Source organism: Chroicocephalus ridibundus, chromosome 2 (assembly GCF_963924245.1).
Source record: "Chroicocephalus ridibundus chromosome 2, bChrRid1.1, whole genome shotgun sequence".
NCBI classification, from domain to species: Eukaryota; Metazoa; Chordata; class Aves; order Charadriiformes; family Laridae; genus Chroicocephalus; species Chroicocephalus ridibundus.
Genome location: NC_086285.1, coordinates 83704583 through 83732274, shown reverse-complemented (window position 1 = coordinate 83732274; position 27692 = coordinate 83704583). Strand labels below are relative to the sequence as shown.

At 36.7% G+C, this 27692-nt stretch overlaps 1 long non-coding RNA gene across 1 annotated transcript in view; it reads left to right on the top strand.

The window, feature by feature from the left end:
• The first annotated feature begins 1986 nt into the window (after window positions 1-1986).
• LOC134510718 (uncharacterized) overlaps window positions 1987-27692 on the top strand; it is a 124746-nt gene continuing 99040 nt past the window's right edge. Inside the window, exon 1 of the long non-coding RNA XR_010069696.1 lies at window positions 1987-2068. This is a non-coding gene — a long non-coding RNA (uncharacterized LOC134510718). The remainder of the gene's footprint in view (window positions 2069-27692) is intronic.

Here is a 27692-nt window from a genome sequence, read left to right as displayed (position 1 = left end):
AGTAGAAAGTGAGAGAATGAGTTTTTGTTGACACAGTCACTAAGCCTGCACTTTTTTAATTGTGCATGCTGCGTTTTGGTATAAAGCTATGATCTTAATTATGCTTTTTGGCATATGATCATGTTTCAGAAAAATTCTGGTGTGTATTGTGATGAAAGCAATAAAATATTTGTTAGTCTCATGACATATTTCTAATTCAAGCAGATTTTCACAGAGATAACTCCATGGCTGTAAACAAGCTTTACACTGCAAGAAAAGCTTTGCTATATAAAAATGTCTACCAGTTTTATGAAGTTCCCTACAAAAGTTATTTTGACTTGATTCTACCTTTAACTTAGGTTCCTGGCAGTTACTGTTTTTGCTTTTGAGTAATGTTACAGGGCAATTTAATCATTACCACTTAGTTGCATGTAAGTGGTTGCACTTGACTTAAAGAATTTATTTATATTAGTGGTACATAGATAACTTAAATAACAGATAACATATACTGCAATTTAACATCAGCTTCTCCTTTTCATTTTTAGCTGCTGGATAACATTCTTTTCACTGAACTAATGAAAGGGATTTATTCCCTTGCTAGTGTTGCAGATGTTTTGTCTAACGTGCAAACATCTAAGTTATTCTGATATACACATATGTATGCACATCTCATGTTAACAGCAGTATCTGCTAAAGATCAATGACTGCTTAGATTTCAAATTTTAGCAGAGAGAACATGAGCCATACATGTTCCGTAATCTTTTTGTTGTTCACCTGCACAAAGTCCCAGGCCTCTGAAGAGCACACCACTGCTCAGCTTAGCTCCCCCTTCATGGTTGCTGTCAGGATTCTGTGAAAGGAAGAAAATGCAATTTTAAGGAAAAAAAAGTTATTATCTGCTTTATGATGATGAATTATTTGGCATGATAAACTAAGCTAAATGCTGTGATCTGGTTTTTTGTGTTTGACTTGCGGCCATTAGCGCTACAGATGTTCAGGTGCAAAAGATGAGATTAAGTGTTTTAGACCTCAGAATTTGAAGAATTTCTGATTCTATGAAAGCAGGAAAAGGACGTGAAAGTGTATCAGTATGAGTGGTTTTACTGTGGTAAACAAACACATCCTTGAAATAATAGCACTTTGATGTGAAACATAGTCCCACAGCAATAATACTCTGACGACATACTAATGACTAATTTAATGATCACACAAATTTCCTAAAACTTTCAAAGCATTTTGGTTAATAAGTGCCCTCCTTCAGGAGAAAAAAAAAAAGCACTAAAAAACAGCAAACAAACATTTTTTAAAGCATGAGCAAAGGAGGGCAAGACGATAAGAGGGAAAATAAATTGTTATGTCCTCACAAAGCTTTCCCTTTAACTCCCTTGTAAATACAAATACAAAAGCCTAGCTTGTACTGCATTTACTAAACACTACACTGCCTGATGGTTAATGGAGGACTGAAGGTCAGGAAACTGATGAGCATATAAGAAGTAAGATTAGGGACAGAATAGTAAAGAGAAAATTAAAAAAAGTCTCTGGTATGGTGTAGAATGTTTTGGAAAGCCAAACCCCTTTCACAGAACAAATCGACACAATAAATTTTAAACAAGAAGATTTAGTAGCTTTGGTCCAGCAAAACATGATAGCTTTCAGTGAACATGGTTCCACAGAAAAAATGTTTTGCTGAATTGGGATGCCAGTAGAAAACAAATGAAGCAGGACACAGTATGTCTTGTCCAGAAATTCAGTGACTTAATTAGAACAGGAGAACTAGTTCAGCCACTGCAGAAAATACAACAACAAATGTCCTTTTCCATCTCTTTTCATCTAGCCATTTAAAGATGGTCAATGGTGAAACATTGCCCTAGATGCTTCCTGTACTTTCAGGCCTTTTCTGAGGGCAATTGAACTACTGCCATTCTCTTGTTTGTGGGGAGAGCTCAGGAATTGCTGTGATTTGAAGAAAAAATTCTTTTGCTTCTTTCAGCATTCAGGCATGCACCACTTTGGACGGAGATGTGTGGTTTCTGCTACTAGTTCATCCTGTCTTCACATAGCTGCTGACCAATACTTCAGTGCTTTAAAGGTAGGCAAGATCCAGATATCCTCAAGTGCATGAAGCTTCTGCATTATCTGTTATTTCATAAACGGCTTTTGAGTTTCTTGCATAATACTTCTGGAAATTAAATTTGTAATTGGGGTGTATGTGTGTGTATGTGTACACATATGTTTTTATATATGCATATAAAAACATGTATATGTAGCATACATAATAAATTGTACAAAAACTTCTACATCGTGCAATTTTTTTGCTTTCAAAAACTATGTAGGGCTTCCCAATAGTATGAAAATAACATCCTAGAAAAAGATTATCAGTTGAAAAATTAACTGAACTCCATCAGAGCATCGTGTAGTAGTGAAAGCTGCCTTAGGACAGAAGTTAAGTTGTTCTCCCAGTTAAAAACAGAGTCACAATGAAGTGGCATTTTTCGTAATAATACTCCCACCATTTCCCATTTTGTCTCCTGGGTTGCTCATTCATACAACTGAAAGGCCACTAAAAATGAAAAAATGTATACTACATTTTTTAATAGGAATAACAATTTGCAAATTCATAAGAAATCTTCCATAATGCTCTTGGTTTCAAAAGCAGCTAAAGTACTGACTGAAAACTGACACTTTCTACCAAGAGTGTTAACAAGTTGCCTTCAATGGAGAAGAAAGAATTAGAAATATTGACATATATTACAGTATAACTAAATGAAGAGATGCAATAATAATAAGCATAAGCCAGCTACAGATATTGCAAAGGCTTCTATATGGTTATGGTAACTTTTATTAATAAGCTAATTGTCTCAAGCGTGAATGAGTCATGCTTAGCCATTCTTCTACCATTAACCTGCATTTTAAATGATAGATTCTTTCTCTGTTATTTATCTTTTTTTTTTAATTTAAATAGACTGAATACAGATTACCTGTTAATGTAATTATGCATTATAGAGAAGCACTGAGATATTCTGAATCTTGCGTAAAGATGAGTAAAGCAAAATTCCATGAAGTTAAGATAATAAAATACGTTCAAGTTCTTGGTTCATACTCTAGGAGGGAAAATCCTGAATTGCAAAAAAAGGAAAATGTTTTCTCTGTTTTTCAATTAGCTTTATTAAACACTACTAACTAGCAATGAACCAGGGTAAATCCCAGATCTTTCTGTGATGCTCTGTGCCCAGGTGTGGCAAAATCTTTTAATGGTGCTGGAACAGATTTCTTCAGGAGATGTGTAAGTATCTTCCTTATATACAGAGGGGGGGTTATACAGCTTTTTCATAAAGCCTTAGCTGCAAAAAAGTTATGGGCATGCACTGGACCTGAAATTAATGGGCACAAAGAATATCATCTGTATTCTCCCTGCAGTTGCTGTATTAACTTTCCTGATCCCTGTTACTAGTGGTCTCACTCACAATATGAACTACTCATTTGTTGCTTTCTTAACTGCTTTAGCTTCCATTTCCTTTTCTACTAATGCCATCACAGGAACCATTTTCTCTCAGTTCCCTTTTGTTGGTTCTTTCTTTCTCTTTCTCTTTGCACTATTATGTCCCTTTGTTTTCCAACTGCAAAAACATATAGAGACATGCAACAATAGTCCTTGTTTTCTTTATTTTATCTTTTTGTTCTCTTTTCCTTTATTAATCTGAGTCTTGCAGACAGACTAGAGATGTAGTCACTAGCTATATTTGGAATCAGTTTAACAGAGAGTAGACACTTATGAAGTTCATACTTCATGTAAATCAATTTGTCCCAGCTTTGTAGAAATTATGCTGGCTTGAGCCAAAGAAAATTCTGTGTTCTGAAACTGTTGAATTCAGTGTTTTTGCCTGAGGGGAAGTTATATGCAGACAAGACTTTAGGCTCATGCCTCAAGATGGGCCAGGCACGTAACTTGAGCTTTCATCCATCATAAATCTGAGAAGTGGGAAAAACAGTAGTGACAGAGAAGAGGGACTAGGAATAAAATCCTGAAATTGCATTATTAGAACACAGGGTTTATCATGTCAGTAGGGCACCTATGTTAAAATTTATTAATCGGAAGAAATGTAGAAGAGGAGAGATCACAATAGACAGCAAGATTTGGCAGTCATCTGTAAAGATTTTTCTTTCAAGTCCATGGTCTCCACTACCTTTGAGCAATTGGCATGAAAAGCAACTTGCCTTTTGAGAAGCAGAATTGGTGAGGAACTGTGTGTTTGTTTTCATCTATGTTTTAATGAGGAGAGCTACTTTTGACTGTGTAGCTCAGTTACCAAAAAGAAAAAAAAATTGAAACTGTCAGACTTGCCAGCATTATAAGCACCAGTGAAATAATTGCTCCATTTCCAGTAGGCACTTCACATTATAATTAACCAGTAGTGATTTTTATTAAAAATGAATCATATTATGGCTACTGTAATCTGGTATCCTACAGCTAGTGAGACAGATGGTACATTTTTAAATTTTATAAATATAAATGAGCATATTAATATCATTAGGAATTAACGTTAGTAATATCAAGTATATTTATGATAGATTTTTCTGGAATATGTTTTTTTAACTCTGTATTTTGGATATAGGAAACAAGGTACTTTGATGGTTACTTTCTAATTTAAAAGACTTACTTTCTAGAACAAAAACAAGTCCCTGAGATGCATCCTTCTAATTCAAACTGCTATCTTACAAAATATTACTTTACAGAATTTTTTTGTGTTTCTCATGGAGGATTAAAAGGAAGAAAGGAGTGTGAGGAAAAAATAGAAAAGATATCCATACAGTGGATTATAGTGGATTATGACATTTGAAAAAATAAGCAAGCCTGTAGCACAAATTACTTTTGTGTGCTCAACCAATCTATTACTTTTCCAAAGTAATAAATAGATATTAAACTGGATTGTTATATACTGGAAACTAAAAGTCATTTTCAACTTTGTATAAAAATGGTTGTTGCTTTTTTATTTCCCATATAAAGGATTTGAAAGTCCAGATTTGTCAGAATTCCCAATAGCTTATTTCATTTATATTTTGTGTAGCTAAAGGCAGTCAAATAATAAAAAAGTGACCCTCAGTGAAGAAGTGTTTTCATTAACTTTGTTAGCAGACCCAAAATTTTAGCCATTTTCGCTCCCATATTAAACGTAGCTATTATACCTTGCTAATGAGATGTGCATTTGTGTTTATTGCTGAGAGTTTTGAGGACTCAGAATAGAGCCCAGGTACTTTTCTCTAAACTGATGAGAGTTGTTTTCTGTATATTTATGCACTTCACTGCTATGCCAAACAGGTTTTTGAAGCAGATCTGGGACTGTGTACTGGGTCTGGCTGGGATGAAGTTAATTTTCTTCGTAGCAGCCCATATTGTGCTGTGTTTTAGATTGGTGACCAAAGGAGTGTTGATAACACACCGATGTTTTGGCTGTTGTTGAACAGGGCTTGCACAGCATCATGACCTTCTCTGTTTTTCCCTCTATCTCCCCAGCAACTAGCTTGGGGGTGGGCAAGAGGTTGGGAGGGACACAGTTGGGACAGCTGACCCAAACTGACTAAAGAGACATTCCATACTGTACAACACCATGCTCAACAATAAAAATAGGGGGGAGTTTTTCCAAAGCAGTCATTGCTTGGAGACTGGTTGAGCATCTGTCTGCTGGTAGTGATTTTTGCATCATTTGTGCTTTTCTTTTTTTCCTTTCATCTATTAAGCTGTCTTTATTTTGACCCACAAGATTTTGCCCTTCTGATTCTCTCCCTCATCTGACCGTTAGGGAGGGATGAGTGAGTGGCCATGTGGTGCCTAGCTGCCTGCCAGAGTTAATGTAGTACAGACTGGAAGTCATGTTATTACAGCACTAACATCCAAGGCAGTAATAAACTGTGTTGTGAGCCTTTCAAACCTGAGCTAGCGTTGCTGCACAGTACTATGTAGATATATCAGCTTCAAGTGAAATGGATTGGTAGCTACTCCATCACCTCCATCACTGTCCATTGCATATGGGACATTTGCTGCTTGATTCTTCTATGCACATTAAGTGAATTTTCTCCTGAAGGCATGACTGAAACTAATGCAAAGATATTAAACAACTTGGTAGCTCAAGCAGTTTATTGTTCATCCTTTTGGAAAGTGGGTGGATGAACAGTGCAACAGAAGTTTCCTTTGTGCTTGAGCTTGTATCTCAGCGTGATTTAATTAACCTTCTTAAAAAGGATCACCACAGCTAAGCCAAAGGCTTTTGCATGTCAGTTGCAACTGGAGTAGAGGCAACTCTCAAGAAGTCCAAGTTAACTCTATAGAGATCACATACCCTATATGCTAAACCTTTTCTTCCCTCATTCAATAAACAAACACTAGTTTATACAAAAATTTAAGGCATTAATGAAGGTCAAATTCAGCCAGTATTGACTAATTAGCAAGAAAAAATAATTAGTTTAGGACCTTCAACCTGGAGTCAAAGGTGTAAAGCCAACTTCATGTCCTAAAAAAATAATTATACACTTAAAGTGAAAGTAAGATTTATGATTGGATTTTTTGTCCTCGTTAATTAGATAATTAGTATGTACCAGCCTCATTGCATACTGTGGAAATGTATGCATAAAATAATGCAGAAGAACATTTTGAAATTTAACAATATTAGTTCATATGCATGTATTGTTCAAATAATATAGGCAAAATACTACATTTGGGGTGAAGACGAAGGTTTGTGACTTTGGATGCTGGATAATGATGTAGTCTTCATAAGGTTGTAATTCTGGCTTGTCATGTTCTCGGTGGCATCAAACTTCATTAAAAGGGCTTTCAGAATATGTCTACCAAGGACAGTGTTTAGATGTACAAGAGAAAATTCTGGTCATCTGCTCTAATATACTGAAATTTACAGATATCTTGAACATGAAGGAACAGTAACATATTTTTAGAAAACAGTAGAAGCGTGGAAAACTTTGTCATAATGTGACTTGAAGGAAAATGGCAAGACATTTAAAAACCAAAACCAGACTTGGATTTTATAATTAGCAGAATCAATATCCTAAACAGAAACACCAACTATATTTAAAACAAAAATCCTGATGTATATTTTAATTTTATACTATTTATCTTGATGAACTGTACATCGTACTTCACTGTAAAGGGTTCATAGTTTAAAATAACATGAACATTGTGGATGAATGGATACAGACATATTGGGAACTTGGTAGAAAGACCAAGCTTAACATCAGTTAAGTACTAAAGAAGCAGGACACAAAGTATCCAGGAAAAACAGAGTAAGTTATGCCTGTGATGGAGCTTAGAAATGAATCAGTTTAGTGAAGCAATGCTCGCAATGGATAACATGAAATCCACATATAATAAATAAAACGCTTATAAAGGAAAAATGCTGCAGTATTGTTTTGTGTTTTTTTATCAACACTTTCTGGCCAAGAACATGGCACTAACTGTAACACAATGAGGGAGATAAAAAAGATCATAAAAGCAGGAAATGTGACAGTAATAGTAAACTTTAACTATTGTTCTACAGGACTGGCAAATATCACAGCAGGGTGTGGTGCCAAGATGACATTTTAAGATGCAATCTATGACAGCATTATGTAGCAGTTGGTTAGGGAGTTCACGACAGGAGAAGCTACCATTGCCTTGGTTCTCAATGGTACAAAGAGCCACTTCCTTACTTTGAGTAAATCTTTTTTTGAGCAATAAACCCCCTAAAATCCATTGCATTTGTGTCTATCCGTGAAAAGACTAACTACATGAAAGATGAAGACATTTGTTAAAGAGAAGCATCTAGGAGAGTTAAATCTTCCTGTTGGCATAGAAACTACTTAAAAACTCTGTACTGGAAGCCCAGAGAATATGACTGCTACCTCTCAAAAATATTTAAAACAAAGGTCAAAAGAAACCATCATTTTGAAAGAATAAGGTAAGGGAGTTGATTAACAGTAAGAAGCCTCTCTTCAAAAAGGCAAAGGCATTTCCAAGTGATGAAAATAAGATCATGAACTCTGTGATGTTAAATGATAAATACAGTAAGAAATATCCAAGACAAGTCTGACAACGTAATTTTCCAAAAAGCATAAAAACTACTATTAAAATTTCAGGACCAAGAATTTAGCCAGAAAGTTTCTAGTCTCAGTAAATGGTTAAGGTAGTAAATAATAAAATAAATCCTTAGAGAAATTAAGGAAGCAAGCCAAATTTTTTTTTTTTTTTGATGCATGGTGAAATTCTTCATTATGAGAGTCTTCAAAGGTTGTACCAACCTGAAGTGTTTATAAAAGAGAGTATGAAATAAATAGATCAAACTGAACAGTAACAAATTGCCAATATAGGTTATATTTACCCAAGAACTCTAAAGGAAATTGAGATTAAATGCTAATTGTGCTATGAAATTTCATATTTAAAATGGCCTTGGTTCTAAGGACTGAAATATGACAAATATCATAGCTGCTCTAAATAAAAGATTATGGAGAATTGCAGAACACTACTACTCAGTAAACCTCAAAAATATACATGGCATATTATTCAAACACTGTGATAATGAATGTCACTGGTGGACACGTATTAGCAGGATAGATTGCAGAAGACTTAACAGAATGTGTGTAACATAAAGTCATGCTTTAGATATTTCTGGGGTTCTTTGAAGACATCAATAATTATGTAGATAAATGTGATTTTGCTGGACGAGTATCTGCAAGGTCTGTCTACCAAAACTTCTTAGAGACATTATACAGGAATATATTATATTATATTATATTATATTATATTATATTATATTATATTATATTATATTACATTACATTACATTACATTACATTATATTACATTACATTGTGCTATGTTATATTACATTACATTACATTACATTACATTATACAGAAAAAAATAATTACTTGAGTGGATCAATAGTTGGTTAAAATCTTAGAATCAGAAGTGAGGAGTGAAAAAACATTGTTCAAAATGGAAGAAAGTAATGGGACCTTTGCTTGGACACATGATGTTCAACAGATTTGTAAATAACCTGAAAATTGGTCTGAATAATGGGGTGATAAGTTTGTTGGCTCTTTAATACAGTAAGAAGGAAATCCCACTGTGAAAGATTATAGGAGTAACTGCATAATTGTGTGGCATATAAAACCCAGAGTAAATTAAATGCAAAATATACACATAGGCAAAACATCACATAAAGCTGATGAGCTCTGAACTGACCCTGTCCTCAAGAGGGAAATCTTGGTGTTATGACAGATTGTTGCACAAAACCAGCCAGCTCAGCGCTCAGTAGTGGTCAAAGAGCAAATTAAGTGTTAAGGACTAATGATGAAAGGAGCAGAAAATGAAACAAAGCACTTTGTTATGCCACAGCATAAATAGTCCAATCGTGTCTTGAATATTGTGTGCAGGTCACATGTCTCTATCTACAGAGGAGAAAACATCAGAACATGAAAAGCCTCAAAGTAAGGAAAGAAAGGTGACCAAAAGAGAGGTGTATGGAGCAGCTCCAGTACAAATAGCAATTTCTTTAGCTAGGGACCTTCATTTCATTAATAATGTCACTTGGGGAGGGCATTTCATAAAGATCTAAAGAATCACAAGCGTCACAAATATCAGGAGAGGGTGAATAGGGGTTAATCTATCACCTATTCCATATAATAATATAGAACATTCTAATGAAACTAGTAGGAGGCAGGCTAGAAATAAAAGGATGTTATTCTCCCATTCAGTTAAGTTGAGGAACTATTTGCCATGGCATACGGTTGATTATGACAGTTTACACAGGCTGAAGAGGAGGCTGGATATTTTCATGGATGAGAAGTCCATCAAAGATTATCTAAGTGGCATCTGGCTCTGGAGTGCCCTAATATACAACTTGTTGAAGGTTAGGAGAACATTAAGGAAATGCTTTCCCTAGTCATCTGCTGTGACCTCTACTGGAGGCAGATGATCTTGTAGATCCAGTACAGTTGTTCTTTAGGTTTTTTGTGGATTTTTGTTCCTTCTTCAACCACAGGAAACATTTCGTTCGTGTGGTTAGATTCCAGTAAGTCAGAAGTGCAACAAGACATTGTATTCTTTTCTAAATTAACAAAGCTATAATTTTATGTGTGCTTATAAAGATAATACTTTTAAATACTAACTTCAAAATACCCAGAAACTGTAGGGAATGTATTATGGTTTATGTGTATATTTCTGCATATGTTTTGCAAGCTGAAATATGTTAACTTTACAAGGCTCTGATGTGACCAGAAGCTGTGCTTCCATGGCAATGCAATGACACAGTGAAATTCCATACGTTATATCACCATGTTGAAAGCATCAATCGTCAATTATTATCTGATAACAAACAGTGAAGCTAGACTTAAGGGAGAGTGCTTAAATGTTTCCCCTGCACTCGCCACCAGAGAAGCAGGAAGTGTGAGAGTACCTCCACTCATTGAGGCAATGGATTTCATGGACATCTGGTCTGTACCAAGGGGTAGAGTTGGCTGTTCAGTCAACTCTTGGTCAGGTTTTGGCCTAACATGCAGCTCTTGCTAAGGGCTGGTGTATGCTGAGAACAGCGCTGTTGAGTTGAACTGAGAGCAACATGCTCTGGGTAGGATAAGGGCCATCTTCTGCAACTGTTAATCACCTACAGCCATCATCTCATGCAGTTTTGCAATTAGCGCTGCCTGGCAGGTTCACCAAAGTACACTGACTGATGGAACAGACCAAACTTCCAAGCTGGAAAGTATAAATACGCTTACTTACCCAGAAAGCCTTTGGAGCAGATCCAACAGCAGCAGAACTGGTGAGGCTCTTGTGCTCCTCGGTGTGATACAGTGGACCCCGCACCATGATGGAGGAAGAAGAGTGGGGTGGGGGCTGTCACCCTTGGCTAGGTAACTATCTTGCTAATAAGCATGAGAGTTGGTGAATTTTTGAGACAGTGAATTCATGAATCAATGAAGTAGAGATCTAGAAACTTAACAAATTAGAATAATCTGTTAAAAGGAGATTATGCTCTTATTTTTACCTCATGAGCTCATGAAATAACATTTGATTCACAAAGTGCCCTGTCCAGTAAATCTGAGAGATGGAAATGAACTGTGACAGTATACATCACAGGCTACAACATGTCATAGAAATACAGGAGTTAGCTTTTGCCTCCTTACAGAGATTACTCACAATACTTACATCATGTCTCTTCCCCCTTTATACTGATAAGTAAAAATCTTAGACAGAAATTAAGGTAGAAATAGGTGTCACTGAAATTAACAAAACATTATTTCTGAAACAGTACTACCAAAGTAAATAGTCAGTGAAAGTCTGGGATGTTATATTTTTTTCTTTTATCATATAACTGCAAACTAATACATTCAAAGCCAGGTAAGAAATGGTTAACACCTCTGTTGCTACATCCCAAACAGATATGGGGCTAACAGAAGGTCACAAAAGATACAGACAAAAACTAGATCAGGACAGATTTTACAAAAAGCTAAACAACTTCTAACAACAGAATTAATTCCACTTTGTACTGTTAAAGCTGAAGTAATGGAGTTCGTGTCAGTAGGGCTGTATTCTATATGCTACGAAGTGAATTGGAGTATATTTTTCAGAGAAACCCTGCGTGGACAGAGGACAGGCTGACTGATCTAACAGGGCTATTCCACTTTTAAATTCTTCCATTTTATGATTAATTGTCATTGATCTGACTGCATACACACTCTTCTTTTCATATCAGTGTCATAAAATACAACAATAGGATTGTTGTTGACTCCTGAAGTTTTGTTCTGTGGATCATTTCTCGTTGCATTTCCCTTGTTTGAATATTGCACTTCTTTGGCCTTCTGGGGTTGTTTTTCTTTCTTTTTTTTTAATTCCTGAGAAATGTCTAAGTGACATTTTTTCTCCCAGGACCAATGTGTTTTAAGATAGCACTGGGTCAGAAATTATATTAATAGAGCTTCTTTTCTGTCACTGTACCAGGGTATAATCACCTTACAGTACATGAACGTATGCAAAAATATACATCTTTCTGGTGACACTTTATTTTTGAGGTGTTTTCATTATGTACTATGTGACAAGACTGGCTGGGAGGCTTGGAATAACAAAATTCTGTCAAAACCCTGGCAGCATAGGTCACTGCATTAAGATTCCTCACTCAAAGGGCACATGCATAAAACACAAGATACGTGACAATGGTAAGGGGACAACATAAGAAAAAAACTACTTTATTCTTTAGAATTAGTGTAAGAGGATTTGCAATGAGATTTCATGGTCCTCAGCTCGCCTAAAATGGCAGGTGATTTGTATCAATTGACAACTAGCCTGTACAGTCTTTAAAAGTGGTCACTCTCAAAACATTAATACAGAAAGAATGAACATATGTTTTTAACCTTAATGATAGTTTTTCTATGCAGCATTTTGTGACAGAAATGGGACAGCCGGTGTTAATGTTTTTTTTTTCCTATTTTAGGCAATATGTTGTAGACGCATTCTTCCATTTAGTAAAAGTCTCTTTCTGTGTATCACTTTGCCAGGCATGTTAATATCTTGAAATATCATACTAGGATTACTAAATTGATATCATACTAGTATTACCAAATTGATATTACTAAATTGATAGTCTTGAGTGTGGTTTGAGAACATGTAATTCAAGGTCTAGTCATAATCACAGCAATCATAGTAGATGAGCTTAAAATAAACACCTCTTGAAAACCTGTAAGCATTGGCCCAAGTTGTCCTGTAGAAGCACAACAGACATGGAACAGAACTGAAAACAACAATTCCTAAGAACAGTGACTGTTAAGAAGAGCATTTTTTTTCATTGCAGCCATTTTATGAATTGTTTTCTAGAGAAGCAGGCCTTGCAGATGTCAACAGGGCTCCACACCATGTTGCAACTTCTGTTTTTGAACTGCCAGGATGGAACACTATTCATCACCATTATCGCTGTCAAACTTACCACTGTACACTAGTTTCTTTCTAGCATCTGTAAAAACCTTTGTACATGCCTTTTGGAAATTTAAATGTTTCCTTTTAGTGTGCAAATGCACCTGTTGTTTTGTAAACACATTTCCAAGTGCCCTGAAAAAGTATTCAAACAAATCTTATACTCAAGCATCTGACAACAATTATAGCCAAGATCAGCCATAAATATATATAAATTTTTATACATAAGTATAAAAATACGTATTTTATATATACAATTTATATATATGTAAATAAATGCTTATGCACGTAAGCATTTATGTGTTTACAGAGATACGTATGTATATACATTAATATTTTTTTTTAAAGTAGTTAACAAGGGAATCCTCCCAAACTTTTATCACTGGACCTTTATAACCAGTAGATTAATTGAGGTAGCCTGCTGGTCTTTCTAAAAGAAGCCATGTACCTATTACAGCAATATTCAGTTTCCTGGCCTACATGCTCTTGGTGCACTCGTTCTGTCACAAGAAGTTATGTCTTCCAGGGAAACACAAGATAGGTCCACTTCCCTCAAAAGAGCAAAGCTCTTCTTCTAATACAAGAGGAAATTTTGCCAGTTATTCCTTTGATGCCCATTGTTAATTTGCAAAAGAAGCGTCAAACTCAGCCAACTGAATTCTAGCTTACACAACTATTTCTACTTCTGCGCCTGTGTACAAATGGTATTCTTCCTTTTACTCAACAGGTTGTTTTATTGTTTCAGTTTCCTTATTGCCAACAGAAACCTTTACGAAAATTGAATTCCATCACAAATTTTACTTGATTCTAGTCTCATGAAAAGTTTCCTGAGATGACTAGAGATTTCTTGCTATACCTGAACAAGTTCACTCATTTCTGATCTTAAGTACTTGGTGAACTGTTTCCATAAAGTGTTCAAAACACTATCAAAACAGTCTTTCAAAAGTGAGTTGATGCCATATTGCATTGAAGCTATAATGTGTCAAAGTGCCTATAGCTTTACTTAAGTAATTTTCACCTTTTAAGGGTCAGCAAATCACATTGAAGGTTATCCCTTTCTAAGTGTCTGAAGTAAGCAAGCAGGAAGATTAGATAGCAGTTACAGATGAGAAATGACTGAGAGTGAAGAGAAACTTCTAAACAGATTAGGTAAAGGAAAAGATGCTATTGTGACTGAGAAGTGATCAAGAAGAAAACAGGCCCTGAACAGCATCAAGATTTAGAAAAGAAATCCTAAAAACTAACCCAGTTCTGGAAAATGTTGCACACTGGTTCAAGTCAGAGCTAACTTGTGAAATTAGCATCTTGACCAGCAATAATAATTCAGAAAGATGTAACATCAAAGTCACTAGAAGCAGAATTCTCTAAGTTCTCCTTTCCCACCCAGCTGGCACAAAGTGGCAGAGGGAGAAGGATAAGGTGGTGTTAGTGATGGGAAAAGGAGGATTTTATGTCAGGTACTTAGAGCTAAATCCTATTGGCCTGTCTGTCCTTTGTGCTTCTGGGTAAGGCAGCCATACATCCTCTGAGGATTCTCTTATGACAGCTATTGCTTTAAGGCAAGATAAAGTCTTTTTTTTCCACTGCAGTAGCACAAAAGGGAATTGCAAGAACTCAAGGATAAGGCCTTTTGGTTTCAGTAATAACAGACAATTTTGACATGTTCTCAGCTCAGGATTTCAAATACACTGAAATTCAGTCCTCATGGGAGGTAAAATAATTTTTACAGGTTGTATCGGACCCTCCTACTTCTTAGTGCAGGTCCCGTTTCTTTTTTAGTGCTCAGCTTTGTTCTACGGTAGCTTCATAAGATGAAATAAAGCTGTTGCAGTGTGTCAGTTTCCATATAACTTCATATTGTCCAGGGTGCTGGGATAGTGGTTTAATACATTTTTCTGTTTTTGTCATTTTTATTTTTTATATATATGTATCCTTAGTGACTAGGGACATGGCAGGGTGACGGGAGGATTTTATTGAAAGCTATTGCTTTAAAAGAATAAACAGAGCTGGAGAATGGAAAGAAAAAGAAGCAAATCAACACTAAGTAACATTATGCCTATATATATATATGTATATGTATCCTTATATATATGTATCCTTAGTGACTAGGGACATGGCAGGGTGACGGGAGGATTTTATTGAAAGCTATTGCTTTAAAAGAATAAACAGAGCTGGAGAATGGAAAGAAAAAGAAGAAAATCAACACTAAGTAACATTATGCCTACTTATAACATCTGGACAACTCAGCTGTCTTTCGGAGTGACACATTTGTCTTCTCTCTTCTCTGAAACAGAGCAAAAACATACAGGAAAGTACTTCATTCACTGTGGAAAGTGAATGAGATAAATAAAAAGCTAAAATTTGTTTTTAAAAGAATATTTGGCCCTCTCTCTACCATCCAAAAGTTGCAGAACTTCACTTGGAGTCTGGTTTTAACCCTACCTTCTGACTGTTCCTGGTTTTAAAGCTGCCTTCTGACTGTTCCTACTGGAACAGAAGTCCCTTTCCCATTACTGCTTCTACCACCTGCTTGAAAAAAATTATCTTTATAAAAAATAAAGTGACATGAAGGATATCTAGACTATGTGGGTACAATTCTTGGCTATAGACAAATTTTCTTTTTAGCTTATCATTTTCAGCACAAATTTAGATTATCTGTTTCATTTCACCTGAAGGTAACTGCTGTAAGGACTTTAAAAAATTTCTGCAAGGAAGGATCATTCAACCCAGAATGATGCAACAGTAATGATTACCTGTCTTAATTTAAAGTCTTTCAATGTACTCTATCTATTATAAAAAATAATCAGGATTTCCTGCTATTTTTTGTTCAGAGTGTAAATGATATGTAGAGAATTGAGACGAGCTTGTTTTCATAAATTTGTCTACTAGATTTATTTAGAGGCAGTAAGTATATAAAAGCATAGAAATCAGTGGATTTTATTTTTATGCTTAGATGTATCCCATTGAGCTATATGTTATAATGGGACAGTAACTACGTATGACCTTTGGTTGGTGACTGATAGTACTAAATGCACACAGTCTGATTTAAGGAAAATAGACATTAAAGTTGCAAACGCTTGAGTCTGTCTCACTGATGCTCAATGAAACTTATGCTTTTTAACTTATGAGAAAAAGGGTAGTTATTAAGTCAAGCCTCAAGAACTCAACAGTAACTGACAGTTCGGAAGTTGTGCCCTTACATTTTTGTGTTTTGAAGTGTCTTGAATAAAACCAGAATGATGTATCTCTACAATCAAGTCTGACATGACTGAAATACTGTAGTTGATCATAGTTTTACTTTTCAGTATAAATAGTTGTGTTAATGGTATAGTTTCAGCTTTTCAAAATGTTTTCTGACAAAATCAGTTCATACAATCATAATAACTGGCTTTACCAAATCAGGAGTAGTGGTACCATGGTGATACATAATAATTTGAATAAAAATTAATGAATCATTTTCATTAGTCTGCTATTACCAAGATGGAAAAAGGAAATGTTTGCTTACTAATCCAAATCTGATCAATTGTTTAGATATTTTGATATACCCTTTATTTCTTTTCATGGAGGCCAAAGGACTTTAGTTTTTTTTGTTTAATGGCACAGAGATTTCAGTAAGTCAAGACAAGTTGGGGAATTAGCTTTCTAAGAAATGTTTAAGGCTGAATCTACAATATTCTTTTCCAGCTCATAACTAGCTTGCTTGTCTAGAGAAAAAGGTGCATAAATATTAAAAAAAAATTGGATGGTCACAGAGATTATAACTCTAACTAGATTAATTAAACTTATTTCTGAGTGAAGGTTTAATGTATGTTTTATTGGAAAAAAGAACGAATTATTCTGTTTTAAGCATCCTTATTATTTAACTATTTTTCCCCTTTTCCAGTCAGTCAGAACTTCACCAGACTGCCATGACTTCTCAAATATGACAGCTGGTGGCTTAGCAACTTCATCCACCAGTTCCCTCAGGACCTCCGGATGTATCTCGTCAGGTCCCATGAATTTGTGCACCTTCAGGTTCCTTAGATGGTCTTGAATTTGTTCTTCTCCTACAGTGGGCAGGTCTCCCAATCCCTGCTTTTGCCTTCTGTGACTTGGGAGGTGTGGCTGGAGCACTTGCTGTTGAAGACTCAGGCAAAAAAAGTCATTGAGTGCCTCAGCTTTCTCCATATCCCTGGTAACCAGGTCTCCTGTTTCCTTCTTTTTTCCCTTCTCTTCCTTTTTTCATTGAAAATTATCACCATTATCACATTTTTAAAGAATTTAAACTCAAATCTTTCCAGGTTTAAAGGAAATTAAAAAATGTTATCCTATTTTCTGAAGTGAGATTGGTTATGCAAACCACCCAGGTAAATATGAATGCTTTTATACATTTTATTTTGATGCTATTTTTATTTTTTTTCCAAAGAAAATATATTTTGAAAAGCTATCTGCATTAACTTTGTCAGAAATTTCTCATAAAACGTTTGTTTGAAGTTTCATTAAAGCATAAATGGAAACCTCGCAATCATCTGACAAGATGACTGACTTTTTTTTTTAAGGAAAAGTATCATAAAAGTGATTTCTATCATTGTTACCATATTCCCGATGATCAAAAATGATCAAATAAAGGATAATGCCACAGTATATGGAGGGGGTGAGTGGAGGAAGAAAGGGAGATGCAGAGCAATGTGGCTGCTTGTGAGTGAGTAATGGAAAGCCCAAGATATGTGGGGTTGGGTACCATGCCTGCGCCATGCATGAGCAGATACAGATATGACCATGAGCGAAATGGGAGAATAAGCTACGTGGGCTGTGGCATCCAGGCTCAGCTCTGCATCTGCTGACTGCAAACCCTGATATTTCTATATTTGTATCTTTCCAGTTCTCCCTGAGTATGGATGGAAGAGATGTAATGCTCAGAGCATGAGGGCTGAAGAGCCTTGCCTCTCTTCTGCCTGGTAAAACCCAAAATCTTGGGCAAGGGTTCAGGCAGAAGAAATCTTTCCCTTTGCAAATGTCAGTATACTGTCTCAGCATATGGTAGCCTGAATTACAAATTAGATATAATCCAGCTTTTGACCCTCCAAGAAGGAAAATCAGATCTTTCAAGGTATTTTGCAAAATCCCTTGTGAAGTGTTCAATTATTTTCAGAAAGTAGCTGTCAGTCCTTGCCTGATCATTTGTAGGAGAGCTTCATTTGGTGGTATAGGTAACAAGGTAAGGCACTACCTTTCCTCCAAGGCATAGCTGCACAGTGCTCAGCAACGCTCTGTCCCATAAAAAGAGATTAATGTTCTGATGGGTTTAGAAACTAGGAGCTGTTTACAGAGTGTGTCAGGGGAAAACTTTGATTTTTCTTTCTAAATTATGAAACAATTGATGTTTATCTTAAAGCTACATCACTTCTATCTTTATCAAATTCCAGGGATCTTGGGTTCTGCTATAGAAGGAAGCTTTCAGCTATTAAGTTGTTGATATATGTTTGGAGTTTTAAGCAATTATTAAAAAAAATAGCAGTTATTAAAAAAATAATAATAAAAAGCTCTTACAAAAAATGTTTAAAAGCACAGGTGTTCTTTACACTGGTCTTTGTAGTGAAACAGTTCAGCTCTCTTTCCAAGTGAAAATTAGTTTGCACTTATTAGCACTCAGATGTTATAACAAGATGTTTATTAAAGATATTTAAAGCAGATGGAGGTAAAATGAAACAAACATTCTTCCTTTCAAAACATGGTATCATTTTTCCTGTGATAGCTCTGGATGTCTCTTACACTACACATAAGTACAGGAGCAAAGGCTTACAAAGCTGTCTTCCTCAGCCTATTTGAAACAAATATGCATAATGTCTGTCTGATAGACCTGCAAAGTAAACAACTTAGATGAATAGGCACAAAGAACAAAACTGAGGAATGTCAGAAAGCCAGGTGGAAAATGATCAGAGAAAACAATCTGCCCCACGCAGTTAAACTTAATATTGAAGCCCAGTTTAACTTATAGTCTCTTCACAGCTGCTGAAAAAGAATAATGCTTAGGAAGTGCATGGAAGAGAGTTGTTTTGGCAGCCTGTCTTCTGAAGGTCACAACCCTTGATATTACATCCTATGTGTGCTGAGCACTGCTGGCAGGCAGACTTGTCCTGTTAGCTGAAATTCATGCCAGCACAAATGACCTGTGGAAGGTTCATGAGCATCTTAAGCCTCTTTGAAAGTCTCTAGTGCAACTTAATGGTGCAGAGGCCTGCTGTTCCTCCTGTGCCTCCAGACAGGGGATGGCAATGCAAGGGTGGAGAGGAAGACGTAGGTCTGGGCCAAAGCTACTGACACTGATGGGATTCCAGTTGTTGACTTCCATGTATTTGAGATCAGGACTTTCATTCCTGTCTAGCTAATCCTTTCCACAGCTTGTCCCTTATATAAAAACAGTCATACTAGGCCACGGTAAAGTTTTCCTGTCTCTCTCTGTGCCTTGTGACAGATGATTAGAAAAGAATATGGGGAGCAGTGAACACCTTCCCTCTGGCTCCAGTGTCTGGTTGATGATGGTTCTGAGACTTCCCACTCCTGAGGCTGCATCCACAGCACCATATTTAATACATGGGCATTTCTTCAGTGAATTTGTTTAGTCATTTTTGAACTCTTCATATGCACTTTCTGTATTAACAAATTCCATAGTTTGGTTATACATACCTGGAAAAGAGCTTCGCATATGCTATATTGGGTTTGCATGGCAACAGTTTGGTAGCAGGGATGCTACCAGGGTAGATGTGAGATTCTGTGAGAATCTGCATGAAGCTTCCCCTATATCTGATAAAGCCAAAGCCAGCCAGCTCCAAGATGGACCCACCGCTGGCCAAGTCTGAGCAATCATTGATGGTGGTAGCTCCTCTGTGATATTTAATAAGGGGGAAAAAAGCCCTGTGCAACTGCAGCTGAAAACAGGAGTGAGAATATGTGAAACAACTCTGCAGACACCAAGGTCAGTGAAGAAGGAGGGGGAGGAGATGCTCCAGGCACTGGAGAAGAGATTTCCCTGCAGCCCATAGTGAAGACCATTGTGAGGCAGGCTGTCCGCCCGAGGCCCATGGAGGACCCCACACCAGAGCAGGTGGATGCCTGCAGGATGCTGTGACCCCGTTAGAAGGCCATGCTGGGGCAAGCTCCTGGCAGGACCTGTGAACCTGTGGAGAAAGCAGCCCACATTGGAGCAGGTCTGCTGTCAGTACTTGTGACCTTGTGGGTCACTGCTGGAGCAGTTTAGGAAGAACCGCAGCCTGTGGAAAGGGCTCATATTAGAGAAGTTGATAGTAGACTGTCTCCCATGGAAGACACCCCACGCTGGAGCAGGGAAGAATGTGAGGAGTCCTCCCCTCAGGAGGAATGAGTGGCAGACACAAAGTGTGATGAACTGACTGCAACACCCATTCCCCATTCCCATGCACCGCTCAGGGGGAAGAGATAGAGAAAATCAGGAGTGAAGCTGAGCCCAGGAAGAAGGGAGGGGTAATGGGAAAGTGCTTTAAGATTTGGTTTTATTTTTCATTACCCTACTTTGATTTGATTGGTAATAAATTAAGCCAATTTCCCCAAGTGGAGCCTGGTTGCCCAGGACAGTAATTACTGAGTGATCTCTCCCTGGACTGTTCTTGACCCACAAACCTTTTGTTATATTTTCTCTCCCTTGTCCACCTGAGGAGGGGGAGTGATATAGTGACTTTGGTGGGTACCTGGCATCCAGCCAGGGTCAACCCAACACTTTTGCCAATTTTACTTCAGCTGTGCAATAAACTCTTAGGAAAAACAGAGAATAAATGCTGTCTATTCATTTTCTGCAAGACATGTCTGACTTCCTATACGCTTCATACATCACCTGTTCCACATAGTTTATCTAAACTAGACACTATGAGATATTTAATTTTTATCATGTAGAAACTCCCCATACATCTGATCTTTTCTCTCTCTCTGCACTGATTCTAGATCTTCTACATGATTTTGAGAGGGAATAGCCTCTCAAAGCTAAAGCAATAGCCAATATCCAAGATGTAGACCCAACAGAAATTGAAATGATGACATAACAAAATACTTTGTTTTCTTTTTTTTTAGTAATCCACAACATTTTACCTTACTTTTTTGACTACTTCCAAACAGTGAGCTGATATTTTCATAAAACCATCCATAATGACACTAAGCCCTCTTTCCTGAATGTTAATAGTGATTTAGAGTTTATCGCTGTATATGTATAATTGTGGTTGTTTTCCCCTTTGTGTACATTATTTTGCATTTATCAATGCTGGGTCTCATTTGCCATTTTTATCACCCAGTCATTCACAACTGTAGGATCCCTCCGAGGCTCTCCGTACGTAGTTCTAATTTTGTATTGTCAGCAGGCTTGTTGTCACCTCCCTCTATCCCATTTTCCACATTATTTATGAGTAGTTTGAATAGTATTGTGCACAGCACAGATGCCTGAAAAGCTCTGTGGGAAATCTCCATTGTAAAAAACTTATTTCTTTGCAGCTTTGATTTCCTGTTTTTTCCTATTTCTTCCCCAAAACTTTGTGTTACAAATCTGTGAGACAGCTACCCTCCTCTTGCAATGAAAATGTAGTCTCTAAGAACCTTTGTTAAGGTAACTTATAAGAGTTTATTGGAAATCCAAGCAGTCTACATCATCCCAATAAATCTTATCCAAAAGATGTTGTCATAGAACTTGAACAGGTTTTGATTCCTGACTTCCTTCAGTGAAAGCTGTGTTCTATCTTTCACAGAATGTCACTTATCAATGTACATAGGTCTATTCTTAGCTTGTTTCTACCAACTTATCCAGTACAGAGATCAGTGCTGCTTGTCTGTAGTCCTTTCTATCATCTTACGTAATCTACTCCCCTTCAAATAATGCATTATGCATGACAAGCAGTAATCTGATAGTTCTATATTTGAGTTCTTTTAGAGTTTTGTGATTAATAGTATTTTGTTTCTATATATTTTAATTTTTCTATTATGTTTCTGTTAATTTCAATGCTTTGTACTGAAACCTATTCTACTGACACTTCAATGTAAGGTATGTTATCAAAGTTCTACCTTTTAAATAAGGATAGGAAATTAAGATCTCTTTGAGACCTCCTGCATTGAAGCCTTGTATGAAAAAACCTGTAGCTTTTCTGATCTAAACCTATATTAATTGATATGAATCATCTTTACAGCCTTGAAGTACCACACTGCAAACATAACTGCAGAATATTTGGCTTAAAAGTGAATCATTTGAAATGCAGATGCATTGAGAATGCATTGACAATCAATGTAAGTTATTGAATCAAATACTTTAAAACCCTTTGTTTGCTGTGTATTTGTTTGTGAGGTGTAACTTCAGTTTAGAAAATTTGCAGGGTTCCTGTGGTATCCTGTAAGTATACTTTAATGCATGAGATCTCTTTTGCATTCTTTTCAGTTTCAAAGGTATCCAGGCAATGCTGTTCAGAAATACAGGGCAACTTTAGAGTCTGACTTGCAGAAGACTCCACTCTACCTTTTGCATAATAAATACTTGTGACACTAAATTCCTTCTGCCTCCCTTTGTTTCCTTCTGTCAGCACATCTGTTGATGCTCTTTATCTTAGAAGTTAGCTTATCAAAAAATTTATCTCACATTCAAATGATCTGCATGCTCACTTCCTGGAAGAAGAGCATATAATCAACTCCTAATGATATCACAAATATTTGATCATTGAAACTGTCTTGTCAGGACCAAATATTACTATTTCTTTTGAAAGAAAAGTTACAAATCTGATCAAAGTATTATTACTAATGTTATCCTTGACCCACGTAACAGTCTTTCAACCTTTATATAAGAAGAAAAATCACAGAAATTCTCTGTTCGTAGAGGGAGCATCAAAGACAGGCCAAGTCTACTTTATATTGCATTCCCCATTACACTGTTCTTTGGACATCACCTTTGCTTTTTACTCACTTAACAACATTATTATCTGTTCCTAATGGCTCTGACCTATCTGTGACTTTCACCTAACAGCAAAAACAGTAGTCCATTGGGAGCCATTCTCTTATATTCACTTGTGTCCCTAACAGATGCTTAAATAAAACTGCAGAATTTAATGTCTCCTATATCCACCCGATTAACTTTACATAAAAATAAAAAATAAAATACAAAGTAGCAAAGAGCATGATGTGTGTGGTTACACAGTAGATGTCTGGCATGACCCATCAACCCATGTTTTCTAATCCTGCTTGTTATACTGCACAGCTTTTCTCTGGGGTGTGGATGGTGGGGCTTTTGCTTATTTGTTTCATTGAATTTTAGGTCAAAGAATGGGTCAGTGCAGGTGTTATGGATATGACCTGCAGAAGATAATATCCAACTTTCATAGCAGTTTCAAATTCAAATAATAGCTTACCCTTGTGGAATTCTTGTTTTTTGGGAATAAAATTATGACATAATTTAAGTCACTGGCTTTCAGTTCTGAAGATTTTAAATCAAGTCCTTGTTCTGACACACATTTTCATTATAATCTTTACTATAATCTATAAATAATATGTTATTTACTGATGTGACTCAGATTTACTTTCATACATTTTTGTAAGTAGTGATTCTCGCTGCTACTCAAAGCATTGTGAGGAGATACTTTTAATTCTCAGCATTTTGCTAGCATCACTGCCAGGTGATCTTTTTTTTCCTAATTATTTACCAATAATATGTTTTTGACAGTTGTTGCAATATCATTATTAGTCGCCAAGAAATATTAAAAAAATCACCATCAAAGAAGAATATGTTGTTACATGATTTAGAAAAAACAGTCTAATGATTCTAAAGACAAAATAATCAAAATCATCAAATGTAGTATTGCTTAATAGGAAAAAAAATCTTCTGTTTTATTTTTCCCTCTGTTTTCTCAGAAAGAAAAAGATTTTCTATATTGAATGAAAATCAATAATCACTTGTCAGTCTTAAACAATATTTCCATGCCACAGTTGTTCTTTTCTCCTTTAAAAGTCCAACACTGTATTTCTCATTCTGCTTCCCTGACCCATTCCCCTGTTGGTACTTCTGTCCTAGAGGAGTTTCTAATCCACATTCCGATTTTGGCCTTCTTGAGCAATTTCCACTTTCTATATGTTGCATTCTCCATAATTTAGCCTGGTTTACACTGCCGTGAGGAAAAAGCCCTAATGCTTTTGTTAAAATTTAAGAGAAAGAATAAACCTCAACAATTAAAGACAGAAAATATTCCAATTTGTGTGATGGCAAAGTAATACACATTGCCTGTGCTTGCTTTCTGTTTTTTAATCTGAAGTGTATCAGGAAATGACAGCTACTTTATTGCTGCTGCCTTGTCCTGGAAATCAATTCTCTCTTTAGTGACATAATTCACAGAGCGGGGGACGAAGGGAAGCTAGTATTAAGCTACACACACAATAGTGCTGAACTCCTGCTACCTCATGATAGTTCCTGACCTACTACAGGTTGTCTGGAACATGTAGAGAGAAAAGCAATGTGGGCCACAAGTGGAAATGAAGCAGAGAAAATTTAACTCTTTCCAGGCAAAATATTTAGCATATCCTCTGTCCTCTGCAGTTCTGGTTGCTCATATGGTTTCACCAGTCTTTGAAATTAGCTACTCCCTAAGTGACATCCGTTTAGGGATTAGCTAGTCATGTAAGGATCAGTGTTTAAGTATGGGCTTGTTCCCTCTTCAACCCATCTGTCATTTTTCTGAGATAATACATTAATTTCCATAGCAACAGCCTGTAATGTTACCAATAGGATTATTATGACTTTGCTGCAGGATCAAGCAAAGGAAGCTGGACTGGTCTGGAATAAACTGTTATTCAAGCACAGGAAGTCTGAAATAATAGGAAAGCTGTTATAAAAGCCATAGTTAAGTCTCCTTTGCTGTCTGTCACATTAAAATAAATAGGAAAAATAAGTTAAATGTAGTGTGAACTGTCACCATTTGTAAATGTCGATTATGTCCACTCGATTGGGCTTATTCCAGATTTTGCTAGAATCCAAGAGATGCACGGTCCTGGCCTAAATCCATTGTAGCTTTTTGAATAATTAAAAAATACAATCTGGATTCCCAACATTAACACATTGTGCAACATCCTAAATATAATTAATTTTGATAGTATAACAGAAAAACAAAAGCAAATTCATTCCATCACTATATGAGGTGAAACACATACATTAACAGTACTTTTCAACTTACTGGTATTTTAATGGAATTAGAATTTCATATTAACTGAGTCTGTGACAGATCTGACAGAGGAATTCTCACCTCAACCTGATACACTTTGGAGAAGCTCTGTTCTTACTGTGCTCTGCACCTCGTGACCATTTATGGAAAATATCTTTGATGGTTTTGACTAGACTGACAAAACTTCCTGTGGGTGACCGAGCTTCTTCACCTTGCCTCCTGGCAGTGTTCAGAGGTTTGAAGTCTTCCCATTCATCCCGCAGCCTAAGACACATTTAATTGTAACCAAGTCATTCCTGAGAAATGTTTGTCCTGTCTATTTTTAATGACCACTAATGACAGAGATATCTTTGCCTTTCTGGATAATGCTTTCTTTTCCTTACGATTAAGAAGTCTTTTTTTCTTCTTTTTTTTTTGTTCCACGGCCATCTTTTTTTCTTTTTTGACCTGTGACCTGATTCTCCCTGGTAAACTAATCTCACACATGTGGAAAGTTAATTTCTCTCAGCTTTCAATATCCAAGCTGAATCCATATTAAGTGGGCTACTGGTCTCTGGAAAGTGCTGTATCTCTCTGTTACATTTGTAGACATTCTAAAATTATAAGTTAGGCCAATTCCTGCTATAACCTATCCTGGTATCATGTGACTTTTTCTAGATGCAGACTATGGGCCAAAACCACTAACGATGATATAAGAACCCAAAATCTAAAATTAATTAGAACATTTCCAGTTATCATACTATTTAATTAATAGCACTTATATTCAAAGAATTCTGTCCCCCACCAGTCCCACCAGTCCAACAGTGCTGTATGTCAGCATGCAATTTAGATGGAAAAAAAATCATCCTATTAGACTGATAAAGGTAAATTTAACAACTGTGGGAGTAAGTAGTTATATGAGTTATAATATAAAAACTATACACGGATGAAAAAGATTACTATGAAGTTAAGCTGTTGTCATATTTTGTTAAGCTAATGCTCTAAGGCATATTAAAGTTTACTGCTGGAGAAATTACTTACTGAAGTCTAGAAAGCACTCAACATCCTACACTTCAATAAAGTGCTGTGTGTTGTGTGACCCAGATTTGCACAGAAAAATGAGCTTTTGAGACCCTCTTAGAATACAAGAAGATCTTCTGGAGGTCTTAAGTGAAAAACTGGGAAAATGCTTTCTACAGATAGGATTTGGATGAAGTACTTTGGTCTAGTAAATTGCATATAGTGGCTTAATTTCTGAGTTCCCAAAGGATTTAATACTGCCATCCTAACTTATTTATTGAAGTCAACCCATTAGTGGCAGGGTATTTAGTGAGTTCATAGTCATTCTGGGAATTACTGGTTTTGTCTCCAAAGCAAACAAGTTTCACAAATAAACTTCAGATTGAATTAATAACAGGCATGGGTGGGAGGTTTTTTTGTTTTGTTTTTGGTTTGGAGTTTTGTTTGTTTGTTTTTCTTTTTTTTTGTATCACAACCGTGGAGGGATTCTTTGTATGTATCTTTATAGCATAAAATCTATTTTTAATGTATAACTAATGACATTTGACTCTACACAGGATTTTTGTCAGGTAGTATGCAAGAATTTTGTCAATGCAGTTAGTCTTTCCATCAGCATATCTGAATAATAAATATATTGGTTTATTAGCACTCTCAAGAGCTGACCAACCTGACAGCCCAGTGAGATGACTGACATGGTGGATGAGGGGAGAGCAGTGGATGTTGTTTATCTTGGCTTTAGTAAGGCTTTTCACATTGTCTCCTGTAACATTCTGATAGACAAAGAAATAAGGTCTAGATAAGTGGAAAGGGAGGTGGATTGAAAACTGGCTGAACTGCTGGGCTCAGAGGACTGTGATCAGCAGGAGTGAAAATGATGCAAAACTGGGAGGAGTGGTTGATAGACCAGACAGGTCTGATGCCATTCAGTGGGACCTTGGCAGGCTGGAGAAATGGGTGAAAGGAATTTCATCATGTTCAGCAAAGGGAAATGTCAGGTCCTGCACCTGGGAAGGAATAACCCAGGCACCGATACACACCAGGGGATGAACAGCTGGAAATTGCCTTGGCACAGAGAGACTTGGGGGTCCTAGTAGATGACAAATTAGCCATAGGCCAGCAATGCACTCTTGTGGCAAAGAAAGACAACAGCATTAGGAAGACCGTTGTCAGCAGGTCAAGGGAATGACCCTTCCCCTCTGCTTAGCCCTGGTGAGAAACATCTGGAGTACTGGGTCTGGACTCCCCAGTACAAAGAGACATGGACTTACTGGAGAAGTCCAGCAAGGGGCCACAAAGATGATTAAGTGAATGGATGATTAAGTACTTAGGGGTACTCGTGGATGAAAAACTGGACATGAGCCAACAATGTGTGCTGGCAGTCCAGAAGGCCAGTTGCATCCTGGGCTGCATCAAAAGAATCGTGGCCAGCAGATCCAGAGAGGTGATTCTCCATCTCTACTCTGCTCTCGTGAGACCCCCACCTGGAGTATTGTGTCCAGCTCTGGAGCCCTCGGCACAAGAAGGACATGGACTTCTTGGAGCAGGTCCAGAGGAGGGCCACAAAAATGATCAGAGGG